Here is a 17,442-nt window from a genome sequence, read left to right on the forward strand (position 1 = left end):
CCTGCATGACCAAGAAAACTTCTAACTCCCTTAACATTTGTAGGCAGTGGCAGCTTCTCATATCTTGGCACGATCCACCTCAATTCCTTTTACAGATATTTGATGTCCCAACAAAATACTTTCTCTTACCATAAAATGACATTTTTCCCAATTTAAAACCAAGTTTGTGTCAACACATCGCTGCAAAACCAAAGAAAGATTAAAAAGGCAATCATCAAAAGAAGAACCAAAAACTGAAAAATCATCCATAAACACTTCAATGTATTTTTCAATCATATCGGAGAAATTAGACATCATGCAACGTTGAAAAACGGTCGGAGCGTTGCATAAACCGAATGGCCTTCGTTGGTAAGCAAAAGTGCCATATGGGCATGTAAAAATGGTATTCTCTTGATCTTCTAGTGCTATGGGGATTTGATTGTATCCCGAATATCCATCTAGAAAACAATAATAGTCATGGTCGGAAAGTCTCTCCACCATTTGGTCAATGAAGGGTAAAGGAAAGTGATCATTTCTTGTGGCATCATTAAGCTTTCGGCAATCAATACAAACTCTCCAACCGGTTACTGTTCTTGTGGGGATAAGTTCGTTATTATCATTCTTCACTACAGATATACCTCTCTTCTTAGAAACTACTTGAACTGGACTTACCTATGTACTATCCGAGATTGGATAAATTATACCTGCATCCAAAAGCTTCACAACCTCTTTCTTAACCACTTTTTGCATAGATGGATTTAATCTTCATTGTGGTTGAACTATTGGCTTGTAGCTTTCTTCAAATAGGATCTTATGCATACAAATTGATGGGCTTATTCCCTTGATGTCATCAATAGTCCATCCAATAGCTTTCCTATGCTCCCTCAAAACTCTTAATAGCTTTTCCTCCTCCAAATCATTCAAAGAAGAGTTAATAATAACAGGATAAAGACTAGAATCTTCTAAGAAGGCATATCTGGGATGAGATGGTAATAATTTAAGTTCAAGTTTAAAAGGCTCCTTCTTTAATGTATGATTGTTAACATGAATAGCCTCTAATTCTTTAAATTTAACTTTTTTGGAAACTTATAAGTTGGCAATGCATCAAGATTATTAACACATTCAATTATATCATCATCATCACAAAGAGTTTCTAAAGTTCTACCATTCATCATACAATTTTCTAAAGGTGAAGTAGGAAAAGTTTCATGAAATGTTTTAGCTACCACCTTATCCAAAACACTAATTGCAAAGCATGCATCAACATCAGATGGAAATTTCATAGCCTCAAAAACATTAAACGTAACTTGTTCATCTTGAACCCTTAAAATCAACTTACCTTGATGAACATCAATAAGAGTTCTACCAATAGCAAGAAAAGGTCTTCCTAATATAAGTGGAACTTCCTGGTCTTCTTCCATATCTAATACAATAAAATCAACCAAAAATATAAAATTATCCACTTTTACCAAAACATCCTCACTAATGCCTCTTGGATGTTTGATAGATCTATCTACAAGCTGCAAAGATACCGTAGTAGGCTTCACTTCCTCTAGTTCAAGTTTCCTGAAAATAGAAAGAGGCATCAAATTAACACTTGCACCAAGATCACATAAAACTTTATCAAAATCAAAATCACCAATAGTGCAAGGTATAGTGAAACTCCCTGGATTTTTTAGCTTAGAAGGAAGTTTTCTTTGAGGAATGGCGTTGCACTCTTCAGTGAGCATCACCTTCTCATTGTCCACCAATTTTCTCTTATTCAATAACACCTTCTTTAAGAATTTAGCATATTTCGGCATTTGCTCCAGCACATCTACAAAAAGAAGATTGATATGTAAGCTCTTAAAAATATGAATAAATTTAGAAAAAAATTTATCTAAATTTTGCTTTTTCAGCCTTTGAGGAAAAGGGGTGGCATTAGATGATGGTTTTGGAGTAGATGGTTGTATAGGAGTGAAAGCAACTTGTTCCTTGGGAACCGAAGTATCCTTCTTATTTGCTTGTTGCTCGGCCTCATTTGATTGTTCTAACTCCTTCCTACTTCTAAGAGTTATGGTCTTTACATGCTCCTTAGGATTTGTCTCAGTGATACTAGGAAGTGCTCATTGAGTTCTCTCCATCAATAACTTAGAAATCTCCCCCACTTGATGCTCAAGGCTGCGAATACTTGCACCTTGGTTCCTGAAATTTGCTTTAGTATCATCAATAAAGTCGTTAGTCTTTTGTATAAATTGGGTGAAAACTTCTTCCAAGTTTGGCTTCTTCTCTTGAGATTGGAAATTGGAGGGTGGTTTTTTCACATTAGCGTTGTTACTCCATGAGAAGTTCGAATGATTCTTTCATCATTGGTTGAAATAATTGGAGCTGGGATTGTATTGACGTTGATTATTGGCCACATAGTTCACTTGTTCGGATGAATTTGCTTCATATGGGCCTCCATCTTGACACTCGAAGCTCCTATGGTTACTTACACAATTTTCACAGACTACATTAGAAACGACAGTAACATTCATTTTCTTAAAATTGCAACTTGAGCAACTAAATTATTAAAAACATCGATATCATGAACGTCAATTTTCCTCTTTCGTGCATTTCTATCTGTAGACTTCAAGAAATTGTTGCTAGCCATCACTTTTATAAACTGATATCCCTTTTTCGGTGTCTTATTAATAAAAGCTCATCTGTTTGCTGCATCTACCATGGTTTGAGTATTAGGGTGAAAACTATTGTAAAACGGTTGCATTTGCATCCACATTGGTAAGCCATGGTGTGGGCACTTTCTTAAAAGATCTTTGAACCTCTCCCAAGTTTCATAAAGAGACTCTTGATCTTGCTGAAAAAAGTTAGTTATATCATTCCTCATTTTTGCAGATTTTGTCAGTGGGAAGTATTTAGTAAGAAAAACGTTAACCAGTCCATCCCATGTATTGATTGTCCCAGGAGGTAATGAAGTTAACCATGCCTTAGCCTTGTTATTTAGAGAGAATGGAAACAATCGAAGTCTTATTGCATCATCGGTCACACCATTATGCTTGAAGGTATCACAAATTTCTAAGAAATTTGCAATATGTAGATTAGGATCATCATTAGCCAATCCTCCAAATTGAACTGAAGATTGAATCATTTGAATAATTGTTGGTTTGATCTCAAAATTGTTAGCTTGGATGGGTGGCCTTCGAATGCTTGAGACACCCACATTAGGAACAGAATAATCCTTGAGTGCCCTATTTAGGACTTCATTATCACCGTGATTCTCATCTCCTATTGCAGGAACCTCTTGAATTACTTGTTGCTTGTGTTCCTAATTTAGCTTTCGTAGTGTTTTTTCGGTATCGAGGTCGATTGGTACTAAGTCCAAACTCCTTGTATGTCTAATACACTAAGAAAACCTAAAAAGAGATAAACAATTGAGTAAGCATAAAAATAAAATAAATCAAGTTAGCAAAGAAATAATTGGCATTAATATTAGTAACAAATAGTCCCCGACAACGGTGCCAAAAACTTGATGTGCAAATTCGTAAGTATACAAATCGTTCAAGTAATATAATTGTACCTAAGTATAGGTATCGAACCCATAAGGACTATGCTACTAATTACTAAAATTATTATTTTTCCTACTATTTGATCAACTGAATTTTTAAAGTTGCAGAAGAAAGTAACTTAAGCAATTAAAGAAAATAAATTAAAATTCTTATGATTTAAACGATCTAGGGCTTTTGATTTCACTACAAACATTTTCATGCAATTAATTGCTTAACCTGATTTTTATTATGCTTTATTTGGAGATTTAATTCCCTAAGTTAACCAATATTTTCTCTCAAAATATATTAGATTGCTCCTTAAATTACTAACCCAGCATATCTCTATGTGAATTTAAGTCTAAAGGAGTAATTAAGATATATGGAATTATTATAGATTTAACTATTAATCTCTTAGAACATGGTAATGTATCTCTACTGTTCATTCATTCTAACATAATCTATTATATGGATCTAATTTAGATTCTAATTCTCGTTATCAACCTAAATCATAAATTCAATCACAACTTGGGCCCTTAAGAATTGAGAGCTTTAAGTGCAGAATAGTTACACAAATAAATTGATGCAAAATAGAGAATTAAATTAAACTAATCAAAAACATATATTGTGATTGAGCTACATCTCAACCCTAGACAAAGGAAATTGGCTCATATTAAGATGAAGAATAAACATCCTGAATTACAATCATTAAGAAAATGGAAGAATAAACGAGAAAAATAGAAGGAAATCTACAAATCCCCTTCTTGTTCTCTAAGCTCTTTCTTCTCCCAAGTCTCGAAATAAATCCTACTTTCATCTATTTATAGACCTAGTATCACAAACTCAAGACCTACCTAATTCGGATATGAACAAAATGAGATAAAAACAAATAATTTTCAAATTTTAAATATCGCAGCACGACACTTTAGTCTCGGGTCCTAAAGATTTCGGAAATTCCTTCAGGCGTCGTAGCGGACAAGTTCCTCTCGTTGCGGCGGTTTTCTCTCGGGTCCCCAACTATGATTTTCCACATGCGCGCGTTGCGACGCTTAAGTCCTTCCCGCCGCGGCGCTTTCCTCTCGAGTAAGTCACTCAAATTGTCAGGTAAGGGGCCGCTACGATGCTTGAGAGCTCTCACTGTGGCAATTTTCACATTTCGTCGAATTTCTTATTTTTCTTCCAATTTTGCCTCGTATTGCTTCCTTTTCATACTCTTGGCTATTTGAAACCTAAAACAATAAAAATATTAATTGTTAAGATAAAATTACTCTTAAACTAATGAAATATCAAGCTAAATCATAGATAATAAGTCACTCTAAATCGACTTATCATTAACAAATTCAACTAAACTGAACTTTCTTCCTCTATCACATTGGAAAATCTTAATTTTTAAATCCAATTGATTTTCAACTAGCTTGTGAAACTTGATGAAACAACTAAAAAAAACAAACTTTTGCTTGAGAGGGTATAACCAAGTGAATATACTAAAATCATCAATAAAAATTGCATAATATCAAAAACCTTGGTTTGGGGCTGTAAGAGTTAGTCTCCAAATATCACAATGAATTTTTTGAAAGGGGAACTTGGAGATTTTATTATTGTTTTTGAAGGGAAGTCCACAACTTTTTCTCATTTGACAACTAATGCAAATATTAGGCTTAAATATCCAATAAGACATATCAATAATATTCTGCTCTTTTAACAAAGATAATATTTTTGAATGAGAATGTCCAAGTCGTTGATGTCAAACTGTAGAAAGAGTGCCTCATTTCCTTATTGCACTTAAGGCTTGATGAATAACTCCATCTAAAGCATAGAGTTGACCTCTTTTATGCCCCCTTGCAATTATCTTCCGGTTTTGATCCTTGATAGCAAAGTCAGAAGATGTAAACTCAAAAATGCAAGAATTGTCATATATAAATTTTCTAACAGATACTAGATTTTTTTTTAAATGAGGAACAACTAGCACATCATTTAACTTATTTCTTTTTTCTTTTGTAGAGACACAAGTTGTGACATCCCACATCGAATAGGAGATAAAGTTCCTGACGCTATATATGTAGAGACTCCACTTAACCCTGTAGACTCATTTTAAAGCCATGAGAGCCCTTTGGGCTTAAAACGGACAATATTTACACAGTTGGGTGTGAGTCGTTATAAATGGTATCAGAACTGATCCCTCACCTTGAGTGGGGACTTTTTTAGCCCCATAAGGGGTGTTTGTTAGTTTGGTCTTGCAATCCCATGGGACACAACAAGGACGTTGTGTCTGTTATGTGGGTATTTGTGATGCCTCACATCGGATATGGGAGAAATTTCTTGACACTATATATGTAGACTCTCTTTTTAACCCTACAAATGCGTTTTAAAGTCGTGAGAGTCATTTGGGCTCAAAATGGACAATATCTACATAGTTGGGTGCGAGTTGTTACAAATGGTATTAGAGTTGATCCCCGACCTTGGTATGAGGGTTTGTTTGGCTCCGTAAGGGATGTTTGTCTATTTAGCCCCGTAATCTCGTGGAACACAACGAGGACGTTGTGTCTGCATGGAGAAAGGAGAGAGGGGGAGGGGGGAGGGGTGTTTGTGACATCCTACATCAAATAGTGGAGAAAGTTCCTAACACTATATATGTAGAGGCTTCTCTTAACCACGTAGATGTGTTTTAAAGCCATGAGAGCCTTTTGGGCTCAAAGCAGATAATGTTTACATGGTTGGGTGTGAGTTGTTACACAAGCATCACCCACATGAGATATGGGTAAGGTATTTCCATTTCCCATAAATATCATCTCATTGCCTTTGTAAGGTTCAACATAGGATAACTTACTTGTGTCATTAGTCATATGTGCAATAGCTCCAGAGTCCACATAAAATGATGGATCATGTTCATCATTTAGCTTGATTGCAACAAGGGATTATGGAAGATCCTCTAACTGATAAGAATAGTCAAACCTATACCAGCAATTTATTGCAAAATGATTAGCTTCCCATATATTTGAAAAAAAATATATATTAGCATTGTTAGAGTTATTAGGACGCTGTTGTGGCTGATTTTCTAACCTTGATTGAAGACCTTGATTGTTGGTTGGTTAGTTCATCTTCTGGTTGGTGGGAGTTAAACTTTTTTTATGGTTGTTATATCTTCCAATAAGAGTAAAACCCTTACTGCGAAAGTTAAAATGTTTTCCTTGTCCATTCTGATCATGACCTATTTGACTGAAGAAGGCTTGAGCATGTTGAATGTAGGTATTTTCTTACTCATAATGTAAAGATAGGGTTTGTTTGTGGCCTTGGAAAGTTAGGAAAAACTATTTGAATGATGGGTATGGAACTTTTGTCAACATGGCTATACAAAAATCCATATACTAGTTTCCCAATCCTCTTGCCAATTGAAAAACCTTATCAAGGTTTGAAATTGGCTTATTGATGGCTACAAGATTATCATAGATAAATTTGAATTCTTTCTAGTATTCTTTAATTGAACGTGAACCCTTCTTGATTCCCATCAACATAATTTTCAGGTTTCCTTCCTTATTAATGGCGATTGGAAACAATTGTTGTTCAAGTGAAGTCCATAGGTCAAAGGCAGATCCTCATTCTTCAAAAACCATACTAAGGAAATCTTCTTTCATAGATCCGATGAGCCAAGAAGTTAGAAGTCCATCATTAGTTACCTAAATTTGATAATTGGGATTTGAAATTTTGTCATTTTTTTTTCATTCAAAATTTCTTTAGCAGATCTTTCATTTGGAGCAATATAATGGTAGATGTTGAGGTTGTGGATTAAGGGGATGATTTGTGAATGCCATAGCAGAAAGTTGGTGATGCTCAGTTTGATGGAGATTAAATTTGAGCATTGGTAAAACAATTGTAAGCTAAGTTTAGGTTCTTGCTTCAATAAGGAAGAAGAAAATGAAAACATCGTGTTTTGGTTTGCGGATGATGGCTCTGATATCATGAAGAAAGTTAAAAAATGAATGGATTAAGTCGTGCTATTTTCATTGACTAGTAGATCTTAATATACATAGTGTATATTTTACATATGGAAGTGTGTATTTACATAATAGGAAATGCAATATTTATTTTCCTTCCTTTACAGCTTGTAGTTTGGAAATTTTATTCTCTATGATTTTATTCTCTAGAGCTATAGCCTGTAGTTTGGAGATTTTATTCTTTTGAGTTGTATTAGAATCTGCTTGAGCTGGATTCTTAACACAAAAAAGGTATGTTCAAATGTTTGTTTGGGTAGACCTCTCCGATGGCCAAGTTAGCTTTGGAGAATTTCTGACAGAGTTTTTGTATGAGTTAAGAGAGCATACCTTTCATTTGGTATCTAATGTGTTTTTATAGTGAGTAGTCTGTAACGTTGCTTATGCCCTTATGATTACCATTTATTGTAGTTTTAATGTGCAATGCTTAATTATTGGCTATCAGTAATGACTAACTATATATGTCAGTTAACGATTTCCTGTCTTGTATAAAAATCATAACGGTCCCATTTATGACCTTGCTACCTGAGTGTACATCATTTAGTTAATGAGTTCTCATCGGGTGCTATGTTTGATGGATGATTCATTTAAGTGAAACTATCTTACTAGACCAAAGAATTTTTCATAAAAAAATTTATATAAAAAAATATAAAATAAAAGGCTCCTTATAGATTATTCTAAAAAGAAATTGAAAAGGAAAAGAAATAAATATAATTATATAGAAGTACATAATATTATGTAAATAAATAAACAAAACAAATATGCATGTGTGTTTGTAGATATATGTCTCTGTATTTATAAATATTAATTATTTAGAATATAACATAAATCTACGAATACAAGAAAATATATAAATAAATATTAATCATGTAAGAAAGCAAAAAAATTACAACTAACACTATGTTCATAAATGTGATTAAAGAAAGAAAAAGAAACACATCAAAAGATAAAAAATAATTATGATGGTGTTAGGGTGGCTTAACTAAAGGTTAAATAGTTGAAAAACAATAACACAAAACAAGGACTTTTCCTAAAAAACTATATATAAAATTAATATAATAAGGGTTTCTAAATGAATATTATTTTGAGGAAAAAATATAATTATAAAAATACTGTTAAGAATATGACATGTGTATTAAACCCAAATCCTGAAAGTTTAAATTTGAAAAAAATTAATAATTCAACATGATATCAAAACTTGGAAAGCACGCTCAATGCCAAACATTGCCCTTATTTCAAGCGATTTACAACCCAAGCTCTATGCGGGCCATGCTCCACGCATTTTAACCATATCTTTTTGAAAATTAAAAAATGTGGAGGCTAGGGGTGGGTCTTTAGGTTTGATCCCATTCACATGCACTTGAGTTTGGAATGGTGGACCTTACCAGTGGGCAATGCTACCTATGATTTAAATTTTAGCATACAATTATAATATGACTTTATATAAAAAATAAATAAATAAATAAAGCATAGACTATGGAAATAGACATGTGTTGCTTGTGCAACACATTATCTAAAGACCCAAGTATGAGACACTTAGTCTTTTGATCCATCTTATGCCACCTTTGATATGTTTCTCTTACTTTATGATAGGTTTGTTCAAAGAAAATAACAAACTCTACCAAAATCAGCTTCTATGCAATTAATACTATATCCAGATTAGTTTCAATATATAATTAGGTCCAATTTAAACAAAAGATAATAGGTGACAGGTTAAAGACATAATATTTGTAATAAATATAATAACTTCATGCATTAATGAAAAATAATTGAGCATTCAAGTCAAGTTGGCAATTAATTTAGCAAAAATGTAGTGCTCTTGATTACTACTCAAAAAGGGCTATTTGATAGCTTGTAATTAACTCTTTTAAACACTTTTGAGTAGTAGTTATTGCCTTTTAACCCAATTAACATATTGAGGACCTTTGCAATCACTTCTAATCATTTTGTGTAAGTTTTGGTGTTTTTGTTAGTAATTTGATCACCAAAGCAATCCAAGGTGGAGGAGAGTTATTTGGAATCCATGGTAAAGCAATGGAAAGCTCAGGAACATGAAGAATCAGAGCTTTGAAGCCTTAAAGTCCTTTACCATAACCAATCCGGAATGCAAGGAGGAGAAGTAAAGAGAGAATCTACCTTGAAGCATTCTTGATGACAGTCATTTCAGCCACTTTTGGAGTACTTCCTGAAGTCTAATTTATGCATGCTTTATGTCGTTTCGAAGATCGGGAAGTCAACAATCCAATGCTTCAAACGGTTCACAAATCAAAGTTGAAATGAATAAGTTAGAGCCAATGGAAGCAGATCACTCCAAGCTGAAGGCCAATTTCGCAGGGCTGCGAAATCAGCCTTCGGCTGCGAAATGATTTCGCAGCCATCTTGTTCATCTGCGAAATTTCGCAGCCATTTTGTGCGCCTGCGAAATTCTCCTGAGTGCTTCCAGATATTTGCGACCAACGTTTTTTGATATTTTGCTTCAGATATTTGTTGTCTAAATCCCAATTCTCTCCTTGTAATCCACCAATTAGATGATTCCTTAGTTGTTAAGCAAGAATACAGGGGTAAACAACCTGTTATATATTGTTTTGTAATTTTCATTTTTGGGGCTGTCGGGGAACTTTCTCCAGGGGACCAACTTATGTAAATTTTACACTTAGTGAAATACAGAGTATCTTTTGCTTTCTTTTTCTCTCTACTATTTTCTATTTTCTTAGTAGCCAAACATCCTTGGAGGATGAAATCCCCAAGGATGAGAGGCTAAAACCTTTTAGTTTCTTGAAGTAATGGATGCCATGTGAAGCTCCCGTGTCAGGATGGAGATTTCCAAGCCATGAATGTAAGTAGCTGAGCATCATAAATGTTTTCATTCAAAGTAAAGCTTTTAATCCCTCTGACTTGCTTTGAATGGCCAATACTTGATAACCTTTTGGTCTCAGTGGATTCTTATTGTTAGATCCACTGACCTTCATTAGTTATCTCCTACGAGTCATTGTATTGCAAGTCGAGGAGATGACCTATATCATTAAAAGAGCATTTATGAGGTTCAGCTACCCTTTTTGTAAGTTTTGAAGGAATAAAACTCAGTTGTTAAACACATACCGGTTCGGGAAGTAAGCATCACCTTAGTTGCTTCCCCAACTCGAGGTGAAAAGTTCCAAAATCTCCATTTTTACATAGTGAGTTAAGCATGGCTATCCAAAGCTTTGAGAAACTTCTTTTTCCATCTTTTAACCTATTTTCATGTTGGTTTAGTTTAAAACACCTTCATCTTTTTATGTTTTCATCTTAACCTAATTTTTATTAAGAAAAGTTCACTCCATCCTCCGAACTTCACCAGTTAAAGTAAAAACCCTTCCTAGTGTTCGATCCTAGAGCCACTATGCTATAGTAGCTTTGCTACTTTAGTGTAAGGACCTTAGGTATAAATTTTGTTGATACCCTTACATGCCAAGCTACCAAGATTCGGGTTATCAGCTCTCAAACTACATATATTCATACAAGGTATCCTAGTATCATAAGAATGAAGCCTACTTTAGGCAAGTCATGACTCTTATTACTAGGTAGAGACCCTTTCTAATTAATCAACTTGCCTTAAACCTCCAAAGGTTATCCTAAGGCATTGATCAACACACCTTTATGTTTAGCCCTTCGTCCATGTAAGTGGGACCACTTTAGGTGATTCTACCACTTCATGTCTAAGTTAAGTGTGTAACCAAGATCCTTAACATCAATGTTACCAAGGGAAAAGTTCCATCTTTAGGATTGACCATTCCCACTACAAACATATATAGTCTTGTCCATAAATGATAGTCCATATCCCTTGATTCTTTGGACCACCCCATCTTCAAGATAGTGATGAACCCAAAATCAAGATGGGATCAATCCTGGAGACTATAGGTTTGCCTATGGCCCGCTCCCACTTAATATTTTGGAAAAGAGACTTTAAGATAATTTTGGTAACTAACTTGAAATAAATTGTCTATCATGAAAATTTCCTAAACTTTTATTTATTACTTGAATTGGGACTCTCGTGCTAAATAGGGGTATTTTTCATGTTCCTTATCCTTGAACTTTCCTTTTCAAACTAAATAGTTTCCTCCTTCTCTCAGGGGGGAGAGAGCTTGAAGGATCGATTTAGATGTCATTCTTCTTCTCTCTGAGAGGGAGAGCTTGGAGGACCAATTTAAGTGTCATTCTCATTCTCTTTGGGGGGGGGGGGGGGGGGGGAGGGAGGGAGGGACCACCTAACCCTAATAAAGGAAAGTTCCAAAAGGAATTTAAAATTCCAAATGAAAACAACCAATTTATTAAATAAATAATAGTGGAAATAAAACTCATGAAAATTTATTCTTTTAAGAAAATCTAAAATCACCATTTTAATTTATTTTATTTGGAATTATATCTTGGTAAGTAATCTTAATCATGAATTATCTATCATATATTTTTCCAAAAATAATTTATTTCTTTTAATTAGAACCTTGTGCTAAATAGGAAAGATTTTATTTCATAAAGACTCGAAAAAATAAAACTTTTTCCTTAAAATAAAAAGATTCTTAGAGATCTAAAATCTAAAAAGATTAATGTTGAAAAAAAAAATCTCTAAGAGTTTAATTTTGAAAAGGAAGTAAGTTCCTTATTTTTTTCCAACTTGTCTTTACCTAAAATAAAATTTTCTTAATTCCTAGCATATTCCAATTTAATAAATTATCTAAAATAAGGAAAAAAATTGTGAAAATTCATTAACGTAAGAATACCAAAATATATTCTATGCCAAAAATAAAAACGGATAAAAGGCATTAAAGGAAATTAAATAAATAATTCTCATGGCCTTAGGGATCCTGTTGCAAATTTGGTAACTAAAATTTGGATAAAATTCAAATTACCAAAATAACCTTGCAACCAAATATAGGTGTAGACCCTCCATTTTGTCCCCTTAGCACATGTCCTATTAGGTGATCTTTCAGTATTCCATAGTAGTTCCTCAGCAGCCCACTCTACTTGTACATCTTATCTTTCAAGCCACCTTGGAGACTTTAGTCGAGGGATTTATTTAGCTCCCCATTGTGACCCTTGGTAGCCTTGATTTAGATTTAGGTTTTTCCTTCCTTTTTAGGATAGCTTATTTAGATACATTATTGGGATAACATACTTAGGCCTATTTAGGGACACTTTTTAGGTCACTTAGATGCATCCTAAATCACCTAGATTTAAGGGTCTCCAAAAAGCCCGCGGCCCATGGCCCGGCCCGGCCCGAGCCCATTTCTGGATGGGCCGGGCCATGGGCCCCAATTTAGGTCCGGCCCGGCCTGGCGGGCTAGCCCGCCCTTAGGCCCGCCACTTAAAATATATATATATATATATATATATATAATATTCAAGAAATAGAAAAGGCTACATTAATAAAAATATTCATTGCTAACTATTTTATTCATTGAATGTATACATTACATTTGAAAATATGGGAAAAGTTTACATCACTACAAAATAAATACATCCCAACTAGGTTGGCACCTACTTATTTGTCAATCATTTGTACTTTTCAACCACAAAAATAAAAATAAAAATATGACATACATTTAGTAAAATATTTTAATCATTATCTCTTGGCGGTGATGGCGAACTATCGCAAATCCATGAAGATCTTGATGATTTTAGTTTTTCCATATCGACAAGCATATTTTCTTCTTGAACAGAATCAAATATCCTTTTATCTGCTATTGCCCAGTCTTTCACACATATATTTGCTTCAATAGAATCCGGCGCTAAGCTACATCGTTTATCACTAACTACTCTTCCACCTGCACTAAAAGCAGCTTCTGATGTGACCGTTGAATAGCCAACTCACTTTTATTTTTTTTCAAAAATCATACAACATTTCTAATATATATATATGACTAATGCAAAATAGTTACACAAAAGAGGGTCAGCTCAGTTGGTGGCTAGCTCTCCTTGAATGCCTATGGATCCATAAGGGAAGGGGTTCGAATCCCCTTCCCTTCAAAACTCAAAAGTATTTTAATTTTTACCCAAAGCCCACCCAGCCCGCCTAGCCAAGGCCCGCCCAGCCCGCCTGCCAAGCCCGCCCAACTTAAAGGCCCACGAGCTGGGCCACAGGCCTTAGATTTACCAAGGGCCCGGCCCGTTGACCAGTCAACGGGCTCAGTGGCCCGCTGACCAGTCAACGGGCTCAGTGGCCCGCCCCGGGCTGGGCCATGGGCCTTACTCCTCCGGGCCGGCCGGCCTAGCCTGGCCCATTGGAGACCCTTGCCTAGATTCACTTAAAAACTTCTTAGACAAATCTAGGCACTTTCCAGCTTGCACACACTCGCCCCGAGGTCACCTAGGCACCTTTCAGATTTACACACACTCACCCTAGGTCACTTAGGTACCTTGCTGATCACCTTAGATCATTTATGGAATTATGTGGGCTGCCATATAGGGAGGACACAATAGAATTTTCTTTGGGAGGAATATATACGCACCATTTTTTATTTTTTTTTTAGAAGTCCACTCACAAGTCATGGAGAGTTTTCATTCATTAAGGGGAAGCACCATCATGCAACAGAGGAGAGGAGCCACATATTTTCGAAGCTACAGCCTACCATCCCAAAAAAACTAACCCACGCACCATACTTGGGGATCACGCGGCCTACGCCCTTGGATCTTCACAGCCGCACTATAAGGGATTTTTGTTTTTTGAATCTAAAAACATCACCATAGGTCACAATTCAAATTGAGGGTAGTAGCACTTTAAGGCAAAGTAATCCACACACAGGCTGCCACTTTGGATCACATGCAGCCCGCACAATAATGGATTTCGGGAAGAAAAGAGGTTGTCCACGGACAGATATAAGTCACCAGATTTTTTCAAAGATCGAGCTGCATACCATTGCATAAGGAAACATGACCCAAACCTTTTTTTAAAGGAGCCATACCACCAGCCACATAGAAGGGATCATCCACCATGCACTCTCATCCATAATTTGAAACACATACAACCCACACGCAATTTGTTTTTAGGAGGTAAGTTAAATTTTTTTTTTAAGTTTAATTTTTTATTCATTACATAGATTGGAAAAGATTGATTTTTTTGGTATTTTTTTATTAAGTTTAGATTCATTACATTAATTCATATAAGTTTTAAATTTATTTAATTTGGTTTAGATTCTTCATATAGGTTTGAAAAATTGAAACTTGGTATAATTCAGTTTTACATTCATTTGTTAGTTAATAGTTTTTCTTTATTTTGATAGTCTTTGATTTATTTTTGTTTTGGTTCAAGTGTTTTCATGAATGTTAGTTTGTTGATTCTATGTGCTAAAAATCTGGTTTTAAATTGGTTCAGTTAGCTTTAATTCAATTTAGGGTTTAAGAGTTTCCATAAATTTTTAGTTTGTTAATATAATTGATCCTATGAGCTAAAAACCTTGTTTTAAATTTGTTTTGATTGATTCCAATATATTTGTGTTAGAAATTTAGTTAATTCGGATAAAATAATTGCTTTGTTGAACCTCATTTATTCGTTGGTTAGTTCACATCTTGCCTTCATTAGCATTTGTTTTGATACTATTTATTTGTTTTAAGAAATTTAATTGGTTTATATCTTGAGTTTGTTTTGATATTATTTATTTAAATTTGAAATTTTGGTTGGTTTACATCTTAAGTTTATTAACAATTATTTCAATTGAATCTTATTTACTTGTTTTAGAAAATTAATCTTTTCAAATAAAATATTTATTTTGATTGAATTTTTTATTTGATTTAGGAAAATTAATTAATACGAATAAAATTTTTGTTCAATTTGCGATCCTTTTAAAGACTATCCTATTGTCATTGAATCAAAATTTCTCTTCACTTGTCAAAAAGGAATTTTCTCCATCTTGAATGAGGCTCCTTGATTCCAAATGAAAGGTAGTTAAAAAGATGATCCAAGTTGACCCCCTCTTGTTTTCAAATTGTTTTAAGAAAGAATTAATTTTGTGTCTATTTTTTTGGATTTATTAATTCACTTGTTTCCCTTCATTTCTCTTCAAATCGTTTTCAAAAGAATTTAAATCGTTTAAAGATTCTTAAAAAATATCCATTCTAAGTTTTAGGGAAATATCTCACTTTCTTTTAAAAACAAGCAACTCAATTTTATCCAAGTTGCATTCCTTTTTTCTAGTTTTCCAAATTTTGTTTTCATTCATATAGGTTTGGACTTGTGCTCCCAAACCAATGGGGATACATAGGTAAAACTTATGGATATTGAATGGGGACTTGATGGAACCCCTACATGAGAAAAAATTTCAAAAATTTTCCTTGCTACTAGTTTTCACTCAGCTATTGGCCCTTTAGATTTAAAATTCGATTTGATTTATTTATGATGTTCTAAAAATCCTTCCACTACTTGTATGATATTTGAGGCATCTTGACTATGAATTTAAAATTTCGTTTGAGTTAGAAAGTAATTCTGGAATAGAAGATATAAATGAGTCTTTAGGGGGCTCTATTTTCACCTACTTCTAAACACCCAAAATGTTTTTGTAAAAATAAAATATGAAATGACTTTTTAAATTTGATTCGATATTTTTCCTTAATTCTAAACTTCTTAAAATTGATCTTAAACACATAAAATTTGGAAAATAATTTTCCAAATTGAAAAGTTTTCCCTTTCCATGCCCACTATATTGCCTCAATTTTGAAAAGAAGCTCTGTTTGATTGTTTTTAAAATTGAGTCGTGTATTTTTTTTACCTTTTATTTATTTTTCTTGTAAAATAGACATTCTAAAAATGTTGAATGATTTTTGTATGGTTTATTGGCACTTCTATATTAGTTTAAAAAAATCAGTTTATTCCTGTTATTGAATTTTATCTTGGTCTAAACCTTTAGAGATGTTATGTAAATAGGAATCAATCAAAGCTTTACTAAATTTTTTGGCCTTTTGGTTGATAATCTAGACGTATGGAAGAGGTCCTTTGAAAATTTTGTAATTAAAATCTACTTTTAGATATTTTTTTAGGATTTATTCTTTAAAGGCTCCTATTCTGATAGCATGCTAGAATTCTGAACAGTGCTTAAATTATCTTTTAATCTGGAGTTAATTGATATATCTTTGCTTGATCTTGGCTTTGGTATTGTAATATAGACATCATGAGGATGTCGTATGATTTTTCCCATGTTGAAATGATATCCCTAGATATTTGTTTAGGATTTTTCAAATGAATGCAACTATTTTACCCATTTTCTGCATGTTTTTGTCTTAGTTACTAACTTTGATGCTTATGGTTACCTAAAGCATTAGTTTAAATTTAACATTGAGCTTGTATGTATGTCCAAGGTGATATATGATATTCCTTTAGAATCTTGCCTTTTTTAGCTATACAAATTTTATATATATTAGTGCTTTTCATCATAGTTATTTATTATTATGAATTGTTCTAACCTTATCTCATCACGTGTAAGCATGTTGTAAGTTATGCATACTATCCAAGTACGTCTCGCACCTTTTATCTCTATAATTATGCAAACATGCAAACTTTGAGTGTGCAAATTTGGATATATGTTGTTGCTTTATATGTTTTGTTTGTTACTTGATTATTTGAATGAGATGAAATATGTTGTATGTTATAATTGTTAAACTAACTTTGGTGTTTTCATGAAAGCGCTTTGAGACACAGCTCAGGTACACCAATCCCCTCTTCCTACATGAGTGTTTCTTGTGGTATGATTGTTTGGTTATGAATGGCATGTTGTTTACTCTTAAGCTTGATCACCTTTGCTTCCTTGGTACCCTCAATCAATTAATTAATTGTCATACTTCCCTCAACCTAGCCAGTAAAGACCTTTTGAGGGCTTAGAGGGGTGCTACCTTTTAAGGTACCTTCCTAATAAGTAACCTGATCCCCTAACCTAGACTCGGATTTTTCAAAGATACACTTTTCCAAAGGTTTAAGGAGTCATTTTTCTTAA

At 33.8% G+C, this 17,442-nt stretch overlaps 1 non-coding gene across 1 annotated transcript; it reads left to right on the plus strand.

Annotated features, from left to right (window-relative positions):
• Positions 1-2,741: 2,741 nt before the first annotated feature.
• Positions 2,742-2,848, plus strand: LOC132252751 (small nucleolar RNA R71). The gene has a single exon (XR_009464530.1). It is a non-coding gene; the product is annotated as a small nucleolar RNA R71 (small nucleolar RNA).
• Positions 2,849-17,442: the final 14,594 nt, after the last annotated feature.

This window comes from Vitis vinifera, chromosome 16, assembly GCF_030704535.1.
Source record: "Vitis vinifera cultivar Pinot Noir 40024 chromosome 16, ASM3070453v1".
In the NCBI taxonomy this organism is placed as follows: Eukaryota; Viridiplantae; Streptophyta; class Magnoliopsida; order Vitales; family Vitaceae; genus Vitis; species Vitis vinifera.